The sequence below is a fragment of the Schistocerca cancellata genome, chromosome 7 (assembly GCF_023864275.1).
Source record: "Schistocerca cancellata isolate TAMUIC-IGC-003103 chromosome 7, iqSchCanc2.1, whole genome shotgun sequence".
Lineage (NCBI taxonomy): Eukaryota > Metazoa > Arthropoda > Insecta > Orthoptera > Acrididae > Schistocerca > Schistocerca cancellata.
In genome coordinates this window covers 178,230,414-178,249,619 of record NC_064632.1, presented here as the reverse complement: position 1 = coordinate 178,249,619, position 19,206 = coordinate 178,230,414, and the positions used below count along the sequence as shown (strand labels likewise).

The 19,206-nt window shown below is 45.3% G+C and overlaps 1 protein-coding gene and 2 non-coding genes across 3 annotated transcripts in view; 2 read left to right on the top strand and 1 right to left on the bottom strand.

Annotated features, from left to right (window-relative positions):
• The window catches only part of LOC126091924 (protein expanded), a 529,897-nt gene that overhangs the window by 172,536 nt on the left and 338,155 nt on the right, over nt 1-19,206 (top strand). The window lies entirely within an intron of this gene.
• Trnas-cga (transfer RNA serine (anticodon CGA)) lies at nt 11,942-12,017 on the bottom strand. Its single transcript has one exon. It is a non-coding gene; the product is annotated as a tRNA-Ser (tRNA).
• On the top strand, nt 12,310-12,385 carry Trnas-cga (transfer RNA serine (anticodon CGA)). Its single transcript has one exon. It is a non-coding gene; the product is annotated as a tRNA-Ser (tRNA).

Here is a 19,206-nt window from a genome sequence, read left to right as displayed (position 1 = left end):
GATACTCTGCAAATCACGTTTAAGTGCCTGGCAGAGGGTTCATCGAACCACCTTCACAATTCTCTATTATTCAAATCTCGTATAGCGTGCCGAAAGAATGAACACCTATATCTTTCTGTACGAGCTCTAATTTCCCTTATTTTACCGTGGTGATCGTTCCGCCCTATGTAGGTCGATGTCAACAAAATATTTTCGGATTCGAAGGAGAAAGTTGGTGACTGGAACTTCGTGAGAACATTCCGTCGCAAAGAAAAATGCCTTTCTTTTAACGATTTCCCGCCCAAATCCTCTATCATTTCTGTGACACTCTCTCCCATTTTTCGCGATAATACAAAACGTGCTGCCTTTCTTTGAACTTTTTCGATGAACTGCGTCAGTCCTATCTGGTAATGATCCCACACCGTGCAGCAGTATTCTAAAAGAGGACGGACAAGCGCAGTGTAGGCAGTCTCCTTAGTAGGTCTGTTACATTTTCTAAGTGTCCTGCCAATAAAACGCAGCCTTTGGTTAGCCTTCCCCACAACATTTTCTATGTGTTCCTTCCTATTTAAGTTGTTCGTAATTGTAATACCTAGGTATTTGGTTGAATGTACGGCTTTTAGATTAGACTGATTTATCGCGTAACCGAAGTTTAACGAGTTCCTTTTAGCACTCATGTGGATGACCTCACACTTTTCGTTATTTAGGGTCAACTGCCACTTTTCGCACCATTCAGATATTTTCTCTAAATCGTTTTCCAGTTTGTTTTGATCTTCTGATGATTTTATTAGTCGATAAACGACAGCGTCATCTGCAAACAACCGAAGACGGCTGCTCATATTGTGTCGCAAATCGTTTATATAGATAGGAACAGCAAAGGGCCTATAACACTATCTTGGGGAACGCCTGAAATCACTTCTGTTTTACTCGATGACTTTCCATCAATTACTACGAACTGTGTTCTCTCTGACAGGAAATCGCAAATCCAGTCACATAACTGAGACGATATTCCATAAGCATGCAATTTCTCTACGACCTGCTTGTGTGGTACAGTGTCAAAAGCCTTCCGGAAATCCAGGAATACGGAATTGATCTGAAATTCTTTGTCAATAGCACTCAACACTTCATGTGAATAAAGAGATCGTGTTTCACAGGAACGGTGTTTTCTAAACCCATGTTGACTGCGTGTCAATAGACCGTTTCCTTCGTGGGAATTCATAATGTTCGAACACAATATATGTTCTAAAATTCTGCTGCATATCGATGTTATCGATATGGGCCTGTAATTTAGTGGATTACTCCTACTACCTTTCTTGAATATTGGTGTGACCTGTGGAACTTTCCAGTCTTTAGGTACGGATCTTTCGTCGAGGGAACTGTTGTATATGATTGCTAACAATGGAACCTCCCCATCGCACCCCCCTCAGATTTAGTTGGCACAGTGGATAGGCCTTGAAAAACTGAACACAGATCAATCGAGAAAACAGGAAGAAGTATTATGCAACTATGAAAAAAATAAGCAAAATATACAAACTGAATAGTCCATGCGCAAAATAGATAACATCACGACGAATATGAGCTCAGGAGCCCTGTGGTCCCGTGGTTAGCGTGAGCAGCTGCGAAACGAGAGGTCCTTGGTTCAAGTCTTCCCTCGAGTGAAAAGTTATGATCTGTTCGTTCGTTCATTGACGTCTCTGTTCACTGTAATAAGTTTAGTGTCTGTGTTTTGAGACCGCACCGCAAAACCGTGCGATTAGTAGACGAAAGGACGTGCCTCTCCAATGGGAACCGAAAACATTTGATCGCAAGGTCATAGGTCAACCGATTCCTCCACAGGAAAACACGTCTGATATATTCTATACAACACTGGTGACGGCATGTGCGTCACATGACAGGAATATGTTGTCGACCCACCTAACTTGTACACTTGGGGAATGGGTAAAAAGATTCTTCTACCTTGCCCGATTTAGGTTTTCTTGTGGATGTGATAATCACTCTCAAAAAAGTGATGAAAACATAAGAGTTTGTCACATAAACTGCAACAAATGAGTGCAACAGTTTCACAGTCGCACAGTTTCCCCTGTGCTCTGTCAAAACATAAGTTTTTAACGTTTTCAAATTGTTCCGTGTCTAGACCGTCAAATCCTGCATATGTCCAAGCAAATCTGAACATGACCTGGAATTTTGGAGAGCGAAGTTGATTATGTGTGAGTGCCTGAACTCTGATAATTGTCTGAAAATGAAAAATGTAACTTTTCACTCGAGGGTAGACTTCAACCAAGGACCTCTAGTTCCGCACCTGCTCACGCTAACCACGGGACCACGGCGCTCCTGAGTGCACACTTTCCTTTGTAAGTATGGAGCTAATGCATCAGCATACTCCGAAAGGAACCTAACTGGTATACAGTCTTCTATCCAGTCTTCTGTCCAGTGACATATGCAATGTGTTTCTGTCTTTCGTAGTTCGTCTGTAATAACAATTGAATATTTTCTCCTTTTCTTTGAATCGCCCCCTATTCTCTGAGTATGTAGGACGTCGAGATTACAGTATAGAAAAAAAAGTGGCAGATTCAGAATAAGCGCGTGTGTCTCCAGCAGGCAGCCTGTCCACTGTGCCACGAGGTCCTCGCTGCTCCGTCGTTCTTCGCCTTGTAGCTGCGCCGTGTGACAGCGCTGGAGGCGGGCGTTCCGAGAAGCGGACGCCTTCACACCCGGCTCATGTCTCGGCGAACAGCGGACGGCGACGCCTGCCCGCGCCTCGATGCTATCTGCGCGAGTATCGGGTTTCAGATCGCAGCCAGCGCCGGCTCTTTTAGAATGCGCCGGGACGCGCCCCAGTCGTGCGAACGCTGACAATCGCCCTCTGCGTGTGTCGCATCTGTGAAGGCGGCCTTCGCCGGGAGTCGACCAGCCCGGTGAGTAATGTGGCCGGCTCGCGAGTCCTGCCTGGTGGCGGCTTACACGAGGGAAACGGCCCGCACGCATAGGCGAAACATCGGACGACCTACATGCAGGGTCAGGCAGCCGATGGCAACACAGATCCTGCAACTATAGCGACGTGTAGACCTTGCTAACAACGGAGACATACACACTCTCCTTCCTGTATCACCACGTTGCCGCTGACAACATCTGTGTTCTTACTCGTTAGTTGCTACATCTACATCTACACCTTATGGTGTGTGACGGAGATTACTCTCAGTTCCAGTGTCACTTCCCCCTTTTCCTGTTCCAGTCGCGAATGGTTCGCCGGAAGAACGATTACTGCTAAATCTCCGTGTCTCCCCGAGTCTTTCTGCTTTCATCTTGATGGTGTTTTGGCGACTAATACGTAAAAGGAAGCAGTATATTCGCTGACTGTTCTAGGAACTTAAGCTTTCGGAACTTTAAAGGTAGACTATGACGTAATGACGAATGGAAAAACTAGTAGAAGCCGACCTCGGGGAAGATCAGTTTGGATTGCGTAGAAATATTGGAACACGTGAGGCAATACTGAGCCTACGACTTCTCTTAGAAGCTAGATTAAGGAAAGGCAAACCTACGTTTCTAGCAGTTCTAGACTTAGAGAAAGTTTTTGACAATGTTGACTGGAATACTCTCTTTCAAATTCTAAAGGTGGCAGGGGTAAAATACAGGGAGCGAAAGGCTATCTACAATTTGTACAGAAACCAGATGGCAGTTAGTCGAGGGACATGAAAGGGAAGCAGAGGTCGCGAAGGGAGTGAGACAGGGTTGTAGCCTATCCCAGATGCTATTCAATCTGTATATTGAGCAAGCAGTGAAGGAAACAAAAGAAAAATTCGGTGTAGGTATTAAAACCCATGGAGAAGAAATATTGGAGGGCAGCGTGGAAGGTAAAAATCATAGAGGGAGACCAAGAGATCAACATAGTAAGCAGATTCGGAAGGACGTAGGTTGCGGTAGGTACTGGAAGATGAAGAGGCTTGCACAGCAATAGAGTAGCATGGAGAGCTGCATCAAACCAGTCTCAGGACTGAAGACCACAACAACAACAATGACGTAAAGCAGAACGCCTCTCCTGTAGTGGGTTGGCTGTGCACCTCCGTGACGCGTTCGTGCTTACCAAATGAATCTGTAAGGACACGTGCTGCTCTTCTTTGGATCTTCTCTATTTTCTCTATCAGGCTTATCTGGTACTGATCCCAGACTAACGAGCAATAAATATGCAATAACTGGTCGAACGGATGTTTCCTGAGCTACTTCCTTTATTGATGAAATACATTTCCTGAACATTCTTCCAATGAATCTGTCAGACACCTGCCTTACTCGCGATTAATTTTATGTGGTCGTTCCTCTGCAAGTCGCTTAGCACGCATACTGCTAGATATTTTATAGAAGTAACTGCTTCCAGTGATTTTTCTGAAATAGTGTAATCATATAATACAGGTTCTCTCTGTCTGTGTATTCGCAATACATAACGTTTGTTTACGATGAGGGTCAAATTAAGTGTCAAAAAAGTTGATATCTTCCAGGCCTAGATATTTTGTGTACAAAAAGTTACGTTGGTGTGATATTTAACGCTCAATAAAAAAATCTGAAATTAAAACATAGCGGAAAAAGAAACAGTCATATGTTTTGTAAAATGTGTCTAAAAGTGAGAAATAAAATTGATCGCAGAAAAATCTGACGCCTTTGTATGGTGCTCAAAATCATCTGTAGCAAATGATGTGTAGACTGAGAATTTAAAATTCAATGTTTAACGTAGGATCTTAGACTTTTAAGAGTACTAGAAGATATTTCTCTGGTGAATTAATGTAGACCGGACAAGACCTCTCCAAGATTTCGAGCATCATTCAAAGGTGCGCCGGCCGCTGTGGCCGAGCCGTTCTAGGCGCTTCAGTCCGGAACCGCGCGACCGCTACGGTCGCAGGTTCGAATCCTGCCTCGGGCATGGATGTGTGTGATGTCCTTAGGTTAGTTCGGTTTAAGTAGTTCTAAGTTCTAGGGGACTGATGACCTCAGATGTTAAGTCCCATAGTGCACTGAGCCATTTGAACCATTTGAAAGGCGCGTCAAGTGTTTGCCTAAAGTGTTTTAATTGTTTTATAGAAATTATTTCGCAAAACGTTTCACCATTGTTTTTCTAAGTATTTTTGAAATCCTAACAATAACAGCCCGTGCGGAAAATTGATATGGTCTAGAAGAACGTTAAATGCTATTTTTGGAGCAGTGACGGGTTAACGCACTCGCAGATCATAGCGAGGTTGGCGACACTTACATAGACTGGTTTTAATAGAGTAGCAAGGCAAGAGACTTGATCTCTGTCCTCCGATGTACGGTACATAGTAAATCTTCGGAACAGTGCGTGGCGTAATTCGACACGCGCTGCCCACCACTAAAGCTAAACAGCTGACTTGAGCGTGGAGCTCTACGAGTTTTGTGATGTCAGTTATTGTTATCTTACGTTGACGAAGCACTGCAGCACGTGGATCAAGAAATACGTTCTGCGATTTTACAGGAACGGGCAGCCAAACGTTTAACCAGTAAGCCGTAAGAACACACTCTGCATACATGCAGCACTTGGGAGTCGCCATACTGTATTTCGTCGTCTTCAGTTAAGCCCTTATTTGGTGCCAAAATGGTTCAAATGGCTCTGAGCACTATGGGACTTAACTGGTAAGGTCATCAGTCAAAAATGGCTCTGAGCACTATGGGACTTAACATCTATGGTCATCAGTCCCGTAGAACTTAGAACTACTTAAACCTAACTAACCTAAGGACATCACACACATCCATGCCCGAGGCAGGATTCGAACCTGCGACCATAGCGGTCTTGCGGTTCCAGACTGTAGCGCCTAGAACCGCTCGGCCACACCGGCCTGCTTATTTGGTGCGTTTCGGATTATATCTTACGGTCTATGAATATGTGCAGTTCCAATGCACCTGCACATTGAGGATCGCTCGAAAACGTTATTGGCACGATTTGTTGTTATAGAACATCGTATTGGTGTTCAAAGAATTATCGTACTTGGTTACTTTCGTGTTACAACTTTCGTGCTATGAAAATTCTTTGAAGAATCGAACTTCCACCCAAAGAACGGCTTCAAGCGTCTAATTACATTACAAAAGAGTTAATATGTTAATTAATATTTGGCATTAAGCATGTAAGAGAGAAAAAGTTTAGAAAAGTTTGTTAGAAATCGCTAAGTGCTGTGATTATCAAACCACAGAAAATCATATTCTGTGTAATATATGTTTCGTTCTAAGCAAAAGCTAGTTTTTCACGCATCTCACTGTTTATGACATAAAATCTTTGCGTCGTACAATGACGTAATTTTGCAACTACATTCACTGGTGTGTACGTTATTGTTATATTCACTGGTGTATGTGCTTACTACCTATAAAATCTGTTGCGAATTGAATTAGTAATAAAAAGACTATAAATTACAGCATCATGCCTGACGCGACAGGTTTTCTGCATGAACGACGAAAATGTAGTAAGCATTAAACTTTTTTCCTTTCATCATTTTGTGGTGGGTGTCAACGAGAAAAAGTTTCATTAAGGTTTAAAATTTGGTATAAAGCTCGTTGGAAGTCGCTAAATGTTGTCATTCTCAAATACCGGGTGAATACATTCTGTATATTTGTCACGCTATGAATTACGCTGCCTCAAAACGTACACATAGCTTCTAACGTTACTACTTGACTTCTTGTGAGAATCTTTAACGTAAAAGTATATCTCTTAATGAATAGATTGTGAAAGAATACTGAAAATAAAATTTTTGCTGCCCCTGGAAACCGTTAGGTAAGCAACCAGCAACTATGATCATGAACCATGATCTGGGATATGTGCACGGTTGCCACCTAAGGTTTTGCCCCGGACTGGGAAGTTTTAAATGGACTCTTTGCCGTATTATTGACGCACATGTCGTTTGCTGCTTCGGATCAAGTTCACTCTTTGTCGAATAGTTTTGAACGGTTCTTAGTGATTCCACCCTGAGTAACAGAGAAAAAATTGCTGTTGCACTACACTTCGAATAGACTGCAGTCCTTAGAGTGGGACTGAATCGTCCAGGGGATGTCAGCACTGTCGAACATCGCAGGAACGTCATTCTCTTGCTCATTTGACCGCGAACTGGTGTTGTCGACCGCGAAATGTTTGGGAATCAACGCCCCGAGGGAAGGGGTGGTTTTATTGACGCCCTTTATACCAACCCGTAATGCCTTTTCGTGGCGATTCTGACACCCAAATCTCCAGTGTCAGACTCTCAGATCGGTATCAAGCGTTGCAAGTCGATAAAGTGTGAACCAAAGTATCGCATTAGTTCGTGCTGTGTGCTGTCGTCCTGTAGATCATGCGTAAACGATTATGAAAGGTAACACCCGTACCATGGAGCACAGGAAAAGCGTGTCTGTGAGGCGTCGCCTTATGAATTTGGCGTGGGTGAGTTGATAGAGCGTGAGGTCGTCGTAAGTAAGGTCCTGCGTTCAGATCCTACCGATGACAATTTTTAAACCGTTTACGCTTGAAACTGTTGTACGGGAGAACATTTTTTCTGGCATGTAAAAGGAGTTTTCGGAGTTTGTAGCAGCGTTCCTTTGGCAATCTGCTTTCGCATCGTTACTTGAAAATAGCAAACCTATGGAGTAAATCTCTATAGATAGGCGTGGCGGTCTGTCGCACATGTGCTGGAGTCGCAAATCATGTTAAACAACACGCCCCGTGTGACGCGGCTGCTATACGTTTCGTGTGGTCGGCGTTCGCGTCCGCTTCCACGTCGACGCCAGCTCCCGGACCTCAGTGCGACGGCTTAAGAGCGCTTGTGTTCTGGGATTTCGTGCCAGGGGTGTACAAATTCCCTTTCGAGCCTGCTTGCCTCTATCTCCGCCGCAACCAGTGAAGTAGCTCAGCCTGCCGCAACGGAGACACAAGAGTACGTGTGCACTGAAGCACAATGGTTACAGCAGACCATCTTGGGCTTTCGCAATCCTGGTAATCTTCAAGGGACACCTTCAGCGCCGCGCGGGATTAGCCGAGCAGTCGAGGCGCTGCAGTCAAGGACTGTGCGGCTGGTCCCGGCGGAGGTTCGAGTCCTCCCTCGGGCATCGGTGTGTGTGTTTGTCCTTAGGATAATTTAGGTTAAGTAGTGTGTAAGCTTAGGGACTGATGACCTTAGCAGTTGAGTCCCATAAGATTTCACACACATTTGAACATTTGACACCTTCAGCCTCCTGCACCTGACAACGGGTTGCAAAAAATGGTTCAAATGGCTCTGAGCACTATGCGACTTAACTTCTGAGGTCATCAGTCACCTAGAAATAATTAAACCTAACTAACCTAAGGACATCACACACATCCATGCCCGAGGCAGGATTCGAACCTGCGACCGTAGCGGTCGCTCGACAACGAGTTGCGCCATCAATCCAACGAGACTAGCCTGGTATATATTTACGTTGGTAGTTCACTGCAAGTCTTTTATAAAAAAGGTGAAACAGAAAACTGAACAAACCGAACTTAAAGAAGATTGAGGAGAAAATAATAAGTTAGGAATATACACCACTCATGAAACAGATCCTGAGTGCAGCAGGTGAAAAGATTCCCTCTGTTTACGAGGCAACCCCAATCAAATCTGCAGGTGTCTCGCAATACAAATTTGTAAATAGTTGGTAAACACTCATTCGGGAACCTCGAGTATGTTGCGACATGCTTGTAGATTTGGCCAGCAGGTTTCTAACTCCATAAATATTTTGAAAAAGAATGGAGACGTAGCGGCTGCCAAAAAAAGTGGTTGAAATGGCTCTGAGCACTATGGGACTTAACATCTATGGTCTTCAGTCCCCTAGAACTTAGAACTACTTAAGCCTAACTAACCTAAGGACATCACACACCACCGAGTCATCACGAGGCAGAGAAAATCCCTGAGCCCGCCGGGAATCGAACCCGGGCGCGGGAAGCGAGAACGCTACCGCACGACTAGCGGCTGACAAGTGTGTGGAAATGTGTACTAAGGACTCGAAGCGTTATAGCAGTACATAGGCTTTCTAAATTTAGGGCTGACATTGAGTAGAGTAGGAAACAAATATGGTCCAGTGGATATTAGAAACCACATACTGATGGTATGCAACGTAGTGCGAAGAAAGCTTAGTATGAAAGAAAAGCTTCTTGTTTAATACAATTTCTTTTTAGATTAACATAGTATGAAAAACGAAATTTGTATTTGCTAAAATACATTTGGGGAATTTAGAATGAAGTATTTTGGCCACTTACATTGAATTCAGCTAAACCGCAATACACGACCTGGAAAAAGTAATTAAAATTGATACAACTGACGTCATATTCGAAAGAAACCCACTAAGGTCAGAGAAACTAGACTTCCAAAAGCTTACTTTAATTGGGGTTGCAGTATAATAGACATCTTCAGGTTCTGAGGCACAAAGGATCTTGACATTCAGAGATGGTTCTGGTTACTACAGAAAACATGTGTTAGAGTTGACCTAATGATGGTTCGAACTGACAACAGCCAGTACTAGTCGAAAGAGGGGTGAAGTTGCAGAGGAAACCGTTCATATCGAAATAAATAAATAAGCCCGAAATACGCCGAAAAGGGAAGAAAGGACAAATAAAATCCACCATTTCAAAAAATGTTCAAATGTATGTGAATTCCTACGGGACCAAACTGCTGTAGTCATCGGTCCCTAGACTTACACACTACTTAAACTACTTATGCTAAGAACAACACGCACACCCATGCCTGTGGGAGGACTCGACCCTCCGGTGGGAGGGGTCGCGCATTCCGTGACATGACGCCTCAAACCGCGCGTCCACTCCGCGCAGGGCATTTTCTGGCCTACAATGACCCAAAATGAATATATATATATACGCTCCTGGAAATGGAAAAAAGAACACATTGACACCGGTGTGTCAGACCCACCATACTTGCTCCGGACACTGCGAGAGGGCTGTACAAGCAATGATCACACGCGAGGCACAGCGGACACACCAGGAACCGCGGTGTTGGCCGTCGAATGGCGCTAGCTGCGCAGCATTTGTGCACCGCCGCCGTCAGTGTCAGCCAGTTTGCCGTGGCATACGGAGCTCCATCGCAGTCTTTAACACTGGTAGCATGCCGCGACAGCGTGGACGTGAACCGTATGTGCAGTTGACGGACTTTGAGCGAGGGCGTATAGTGGGCATGCGGGAGGCCGGGTGGACGTACCGCCGAATTGCTCAACACGTGGGGCGTGAGGTCTCCACAGTACATCGATATTGTCGCCAGTGGTCGGCGGAAGGTGCATGTGCCCGTCGACCTGGGACCGGACCGCAGCGACGCACGGATGCACCCGCACCGCCACTTCCCAGCAAATTAGGGACACTGTTGCTCCTGGGGTATCGGCGAGGACCATTCGCAACCGTCTCCATGAAGCTGGGCTACGGTCCCGCACACCGTTAGGCCGTCTTCCGCTCACGCCCCAACATCGTGCAGCCCGCCTCCAGTGGTGTCGCGACAGGCGTGAATGGAGGGACGAATGGAGACGTGACGTCTTCAGCGATGAGAGTCGCTTCTGCCTTGGTGCCAATGATGGTCGTATGCGTGTTTGGCGCCGTGCAGGTGAGCGCCACAATCAGGACTGCATACGACCGAGGCACACAGGGCCAACACCCGGCATCATGGTGTGGGGAGCGATCTCCTACACTGGCCGTACACCACTGGTGATCGTCGAGGGGACACTGAATAGTGCACGGTACATCCAAACCGTCATCGAACCCATCGTTCTACCATTCCTAGACCGGCAAGGGAACTTGCTGTTCCAACAGGACAATGCACGTCCGCATGTATCCCGTGCCACCCAACGTGCTCTAGAAGGTGTAAGTCAACTACCCTGGCCAGCAAGATCTCCGGATCTGTCCCCCATTGAGCATGTTTGGGACTGGATGAAGCGTCGTCTCACGCGGTCTGCACGTCCAGCACGAACGCTGGTCCAACTGAGGCGCCAGGTGGAAATGGCATGGCAAGCCGTTCCACAGGACTACATCCAGCATCTCTACGATCGTCTCCATGGGAGAATAGCAGCCTGCATTGCTGCGAAAGGTGGATATACACTGTACTAGTGCCGACATTGTGCATGCTGTGTTGCCTGTGTCTATGTGCCTGTGGTTCTGTCAGTGTGATCATGTGATGTATCTGACCCCAGGAATGTGTCAATAAAGTTTCCCCTTCCTGGGACAATGAATTCACGGTGTTCTTATTTCAATTTCCAGGAGTGTATATATATAAAGCAACCTGCCGTTCTGCTGGTGAAGTGCGGCATCTTGCCTGTCTGGATAACAGCCAAGTACGGGTAGGTTAAAAGAGGAATGTGTGCACCTCTGCCTCGTGTAACGTCAAAGAAGCACCGAGGCAGTGGCAAGGAAGGTTTCAGTATCACCTGCTGTGCAGAGCTTTGTGCGGCTGGGGTGACTAGCCAGAAAATTGCCCCCGGCGGCCGGGAGCGAAGGTCAGACTGGCGAAGCTAATTGCCGCAGAGGCCCCGAAAGCGGCGTCCTTGCCGCGTCGCCACGGGCCAGCCGTCTGGAAAGCCGGGGCCCTCAGCGCGACTGCGGAAGCGCCTTGGAGGCTCCACAACCCAGCCCACCTCTCCGTCGCCGCCGGCGCACAGGCTGTGAGGAGTAACGTCACCGTGCGACAGTTCCGAGTAATCGTAAGCTGGCTTCGAAAAAGGCACGCGATTCAGCTGGAACAAATTGCCAGTTTACATAACCGAGAGCCAGAAACATCGAATGGTAACCAACAGTGAAATAAGTTCTGTGGAAGTGTAACTTAAGTTGTTGTGTTGGCAGAAGAGCAAACACCGTGTTACTAGTGGAGGCCGAAATGCACGCGTTTTAGCTCACGCAGGCGGGCGTGAGGAGGGAAGGACTATACTGACGTGAGGTCTGGAACATGACAAGGAATTAGAATTCAGGAAGCGGACATAATTAAACTTCCTGACAGATTAAAACTGTGTGCCGGACCGAGACTCGAACTCGGGACCACTTGCCTTTCGCGGGCAAGTGCTCTACCAACTGAGCTACCCAAGCACGACTCACGCCTGGTCCTCACAGCTTTACTTCTGCCAGTATCTCGTCTCCTACCTTCCAAACTTTACAGAAGCTCTCCTGCGAACCCTGCAGAACTAGCACTCTTGAAAAAAGGATATTGCGCAGACATGGCTTAGCCACAGCCTGGGGGATGTTTCCAGAATGAGATTTTCACTCTGCGCTCTTTCAGGAGTGCTAGTTCTGCAGGGTTCGCAGGAGAGCTTCTGTAAAGTTTGGAAGGTAGGAGACGAGATACTGGCAGAAGTAAAGCTGTGAGGACGGGGCGTGAGTCGTGCTTGGGTAGCTCAGTTGGTAGAGCACTTGCCCGCGAAAGGCAAGTGGTCCCGAGTTCGAGTCTCGGTCCGGCACACAGTTTTAATCTGTCAGGAAGTTTCATATCAGCGCACACTCCGCTGCACAGTGAAAATCTCATTCTGGACGTAATTAGTTTGATACTTAACTTTAATCCATTAATGATGAACGTCGCTCTTGACGGTACATGATTCACAATATTATCTGTTCAGAATACATTCATAGTAATTGAATATGGCGCCTTGCTAGGTCGTAGCAAATGACGTAGCTGAAGGCTATGCTAAACTGTCGTCTCTGCAAATGAGAGAGTATGTAGGCAGTGAACCATCGCTAGCAAAGTCGGCTGTACAACTGGGGCGAGTGCTAGGGAGTCTCTCTAGACTAGACCTGCCGTGTGGCGGCGCTCGGTCTGCAATCACTGATAGTGGCGACACGCGGGTCCGACGTACACTAACGGACCGCGGCCGATTTAAAGGCTACCACCTAGCAAGTGTGGTGTCTGGCGGTGACACCATATAAGTAACTCGTAGTTTTCGCGTGCAGAAATAATAACCGGACATCTTTTTTTCTGTTTATTACTTCCAATAGTACGAGGTTATAACGAAATTTGGAAATTTGTGGTAATTTTCTATGGGACCAAACTGCCGAGGTCATCGGTCCGTAGGCTTACAAACTACTTAATCTAACTTAAACTAACTTACGCTAATGACAACACACACATCGATGCCCGAGGGAGGACTCGAACCTCCGATGGGAAGAGCCGCGCCACCCGTGGCAAGGCGCCTGAGACCACGCGGCCACCCCGCGCGGCCTATAACGAAACTTCACAAAATTTATCTGATTGAAATTAATATCACACATGAGTACCAACACAGTTTATAACTTTCTAGAACTTTCCAGCAACTCCTGTTACAACTATAGGCTGGTGTTGCTGCCTATAAATAAGTTCCGACAACTGCAATATTTCATAGTGTTACTTGAACGTCTACATAATTTCACTAATAATTAAGAGTTGCGATTCTACAAAAACCCAGCCGCAGACTTAGGTTTCACAAAACATGCTCTACACAAACAGAATTTCAGTAGAAACACATTCGTAGGTCGAAAATTAATAAAATATATTTTTCAAATAATTGTGCCGTAATATTTCTAAGTGGCATTTTAATTACATAATTATGTTTAATACTAACATTCTCACTGAATCTTGAACAAATACTGAAAAAGTTATTACAAAAAGCTATTTCGTGACTAGATTGTATATAATTGTGAGTCAGTTTCCAGTTTTATCAGGTTTGATTCCATGTGGAAACAGATGTTGCAGCGTTTTGCCAGTTTTTATTTCAAGTAGTTAAGGTTACAACAATCAGTCGCAAATAATGTATGCAGCAATCAAGGTTTCGGTCACTGAGTGGCCATCTTCAGTGCAGTAAAAAACATTTATCTATACACATTGTCCAGTTGCGACTATGTGCATATAAAAGCGGTTTTAATGTTTTAACTTAAATTTGCTGCATTGAAGGTGACTACACAGTTTCCGAAATTTGGATTTGCAAAAACATTATTTGTTGTATCTTTAACTACTTGCAATTTCGAGTTATCATTTTATCATCCAGAATGTTCTACAAAAGCTGTTCTATATAAAATAATACTAACTTGACTTCCAACAGTATCATATTTAAGACTAATTACATTTGCAATCTGATGAAGATTGAAATAATGAATGGCAAAAGTTAACATTGATTAAAAATACTTTCTTACTCGCGAATTCTTTGTCGGGTTTTACATTAAACGTACGGTTCAGGTGCTGCACTAATCCGCACTATTACACAGGGTAACAAGTGAGTATTGCGTGGTTTTTTAAAGGTGCGTTTACACTAGGCGAGATCGGCCTCGGGAAACGGTGTGCCAGGCTGTTTCGTGAGACTGTTAGCATTTACACAGAGGGGAACGTTGTTCGAATCACGCGCGGGCAGAGTGAGGGTTTGTTTTGGTGAGACAACCATATCAGCGCGCTCCGTCTACCTCTGCCTGCTTCAACCGCGTTCCCCCTCACAACGATGCTGTAGCTAAACAGAAAACTGAACGAGGTCGTCGCTGGTGGAGTAAGGAATTATTACGTCGGAAATGCCAATATGGAACCAACTTATGAGGAAATTGGCAACAGAAACCATCGGCGATACCTTTACGATGTAGGACTCCAGGATATTTTCATTATCTTCTGGGTGGTTGTCACATCAGAATGCCCCACAAATCTGCATATTGCACGATTCGACTAGCCAGTGAAATTAAGTCCCATTATGAAGTCACTTTCAAAGTGTCTCAGCTGCTGATAACGCTGTCTCATACGAGTGTGTGCCATCGTGTTTTTCACAGAGCTTACTCAGCATCTGACGCCACTCACACCCATTATACATGTATCCTTCCAGGCCTGGTAACAACACTAAACAGGACCAACTCTAATGCACTCTGGTGATCATTCAACCTATCGCCGAGAATTGCAACTCTAATCATTTACATGTCTGCCAGCGATGTGTATACCAGGTGATCAAAAAGTCAGTATAAATTTGAAAACTGAATAAATCACAGAATAATGTAGATAGAGAGATACAAATTGACACACATGCTTGGAATGACATGGGGTTTTATTAGAACAAAAAAAAATTACAAAGGTTCAAAAAAGTCCGACAGATGGCGCTTCATCTGATCAGAATAGCAATAATTAGCATAACAAAGTAAGACAAAGCAAAGATGATGTTCTTTACAGGAAATGCTCAATATGTCCACCATCATTCGTCAACAATAGCTGTAGTCCAGGAATAATGTTGTGAACAGCACTGTAAAGCATGTCCGGAGTTATTGTGAGGCATTAGTGTCGGATGTTGTCTTTCAGAATCCCTAGAGATGTCGGTCGATCACGATACACTTGGGACTTCAGGTAACTCCAAAGCCAATAATCGCACGGACCTGGGAGACCAAACATGACGAAAGTGGTGGCTGAGCACACGATCATCACCAAACGACGCGCGCAAGAGATCTTTCACGCGTCTAACAATATGGGGCGGAACGCCATCCTGCATAAACGTAGTACGTTCCAGCAGGTGTTTATCAGCCAGACTGGGGATGATGCGATTCTGTAACATATCGCGTACCTCTCACCCGTCGCAGTAGCAGTTACAAAACCAGAATCACGCTTTTCCTCGAAGAAAAAAGGCCCGATAACGGTAGATGTGGTGAATCCAACCCATACCGTGACTTTGTCGTCGTGCAATGGAGTTTCTACGACAGTTCTAGGATTTTCGGTAGCCCAAATTCTGCAGTTGTGGGCGCTGACAGACCCTCGGAGCGTGAAATGAGCTTCGTCGGTCCACAACAAGTTACTCAACCAATCGTCATCTTCCGCCATCTTTTGAAACGCCCACACCGCAAATGCCCTCCGCTTCACTAAATCGCCAGGTAACAGTTCATGATGCCTATGGATTTTGTACGGATAGCATCGGAGGGTCTCAGTGCCAACCAAATAGTAGTGTATGGAATGCCGGTGAGACGTGCGACTGCATGAGCGCTGACTTCCCCGTGCATAGACGAACCCGCTACAGTCTCCATTTCTTCCTGAACTGTCTCAGCAGCATTACGCCTTGTGCTCGGTCAGCCACTACGGGGTCTATCGTCTAAGCAACATGTGACTTCGAACTTCGAAATCATTCTCGCCACAGCTGCATTTGTCAGCGGACCTTTACCCGTTCGAATCCCCTTCCTATGGCGACAGGATCGTAACGCTGAACTAGCACATTCCCCATTCTGATAATACAGCTTCACTAAAAGCGCTTTTTCAGGTATCGTCAACATGCTGCGACTGCTGGCGCATCTGATTCTCTCTCTCATTACAGCTCCTTTTATACACGATTGTCATGCGCAGTCACTGACGCTTTGCTGTCCAGCGCCATCTGTCGGACATTTTGTGAACTTTTTTTTGTTCTAATAAAGCCCCATGTCATTCCAAGCATGTGTGTCAATTTTTACCTCTATATCTACATTATTCCGTGGTTTATTAAGTTTTCAAATTTATACTGACTTTTTGATCACCCGGTATGTACGATATTACATTAACATTGGATCATGTCTTCTGGGTGTTCCACGAACTGGTCAGGCAGTGTAACCGGGGTACCACAAAGTAAAGAGCCACTGGAGATCACTGCTTCTTAACCCTTTGAGTCACGATAATGTGGAAATAAATATAATTTATGTTCACAAAAGTGAGTTTTATTGCAATAGTAAGCAACTAATGGAAGAAGACATTGGCAAAAAATGAACATTCAATTGTCTTAAGGACGTAGTTTCAGTTTGGAACCACTAGGACGTAAGTTTTCAACCACCCATCATTTCATGTCATATATTTGAAAGTAATTCGCATTTTTCCTAGACACAATCCTACATCTCGAAACGGCCGCGAACTCATAATGCCTAGAACAAATCATAATCCTAACTACCAAGCAAAAGTGAGCCTAAAATTTAATGAATTTTGCATCAAAACTACATACTGCCACAGTCGTTTCGTTGCGAAATTACTCATAAAACCAGTAGTACAAATTCAAATTTACATTACAATAACTTTAGATATACTTACTTTCAGATCAATGATTTCGTCAGTATAGCTACTGTATAAAAAAAAAAGCATGCGACGGTCTCCTATAGTTATGTAGCACAATTTCTGTGCCAACTGTTGCTCTGAACGCTGTAAGTGACGGCTACAACTCACTAGTGTACCACTAGATGCCTCTCTCTTGTAACAGCATTTGTGATTTCATGAAAAAGAAACTGATACTTCAAAAAAATTAATAAAATGGTGGTTTCAGGCGGAAACCACCGGTACCCAAACGGTTAACGCTAGCAATACCGACGCATTTTCCGTAACGCGTAAACCAGAGGACCGGGGAAGGGTGCTTCGAGCGCACTACAAAAAAAAAAAAAAAAAAAAAAAAAAAAAAAAAAAAAAAAAAAAAAAAAAAAAAAAAAAAAAACTTTCGTTAAATGTGTTTAAATTTTATCAGCATCATACTTTTTAAATAGGCACTGATTATAAGTATCGTACAGAACATAAAAATATCTTTTAGCACAATTTTAGCAACAACAACGCATTTTCTGTAATGTTTACACCTAGTGGAGATATACTTTATGAAGACGATATAAAATTAAAAACTACAAATTTCGATAGTTGTCCTCGATTATTATTCACAACATACCTTTGAAAGTTATACGGATGTATATGAATGGTCCTGAATCTGAAAATATGAATATGACATTTGTTGCGAAAAGTAACATTCACTTCTAAGATTTGAATTTATGAGTTGAGTATTACTGAAAATATTGAAACAGATACGTAATCTAAAATAAAAAATAATTAAAAACAAGAAATTTTTTTACAAAATTTTAAAATATAAAGTACCAGGCTAGATTACGATGTTTTCAAAGTGCGGGAGTAATGTACCACCCGTGCACTCTTGATGTTGCGTGGGTTAATAGCAAAATGATGATGATGAGTCCCATACTTCTTAACAGAGCGTAGGGGAGCGACGCGGGAGACCCCTCGCCGCCTAACTAGGCAAGGTCCTAGTGGAGGTGGCTTGCCATTGCCTTCCTCCTACCGTAATGGGGATGAATGATGACGATGAGGACGACACAACAACACCTAGTCATCTTGAAAAATCCCTGATCCCGCCGGGAATCGAACCCGGGACCCCGTGCTCGGGAAGCGAGAACGCTACCGCGAGACCACGAGCTGCGGACTAAAACCAAAATACTCAGAGAATATCCCTGAGCGACCTAAAATTGTCGACAGAATTTGTGTCCGTGCTTCAGATGCCAGATGTCTCAAGCACTGCATCACCTCTCTCGGCAGTAGCCCACAACAGCGAGACGCTCTGTTTACGTCTTCTGAGAACTTCTGTTCCAGAAGAGTGCACATTCGAAATGCGACGACTAGCGCGGACGCTTCGGTCTGGAGTGAAGCGTGTGCCGTGAGCGGGCCGCGTTGTCATTGTTTACAGTCGGGCGCGCCGCATACTTGGCCGCCGGTTCTGCGGGCGCGGCCGACGTGAATCACGTGGAGGTGGACGAGCGCGCAGCGGTGCGTGCGCTCGTCACGTCGCAACGCATCACGCCACGGCACACGGCACGCGTACCCCGGAAATCCCCGTACCGGCGAAACGCGCCGGCCGCGTCGCCTGCTTCCCGGAACAGCCGCCCACAACACGGCCGCATTCTTTGGCTCCGTAAACGAGAGTTTCGAGGAACGGTCCAGCGCCGATAGCGAGTTTCCGCTAATAGCGCAGCCCGTCCCGCTGTCTGCGCCCCGGCACGCAGCCGCACGCATTTCGAAATCGCAGCGTCGCGGCACGAGTAGAGGGTGCTGCGATCGCCAAGCGCGTAGTCTGCGACAGAGCGCCGCTGTCTCACAACGTACTCCTGAGATTCTGGGTAAGTCTTCAAAGCTCACATATTTCTCTTTCGAACATCTCCTCGTCCTCATCTTTATGTACTGTGCCTGCTAAATCCACATTACTCCGCTTGTTAGTGTTAAAATGATACCCTCTTTCCAGAAGGCGAAGTCATCAATGTTGAGTCTTGTACAGGGTGGCGCAGGGGAACGGGAAATTTTGAACGTCACAGTTGGGAGCACTGTAGCGCCGGCAGATGTTCGAAACTTTGCACAATTGATGTGAACGCATTGCCATTTAGTGTTCATGGAGAATTGGACTGGTGCGGAACGTGCAGTAGCTGTGAGAGCGTTTTACAAAAATGGTGACAGTGCGACTGCCGCGCAGAGAACATTTCGACAGCGTTACCAGCTTGGACGTCATGGACGTGTCCCATCTGCGCAT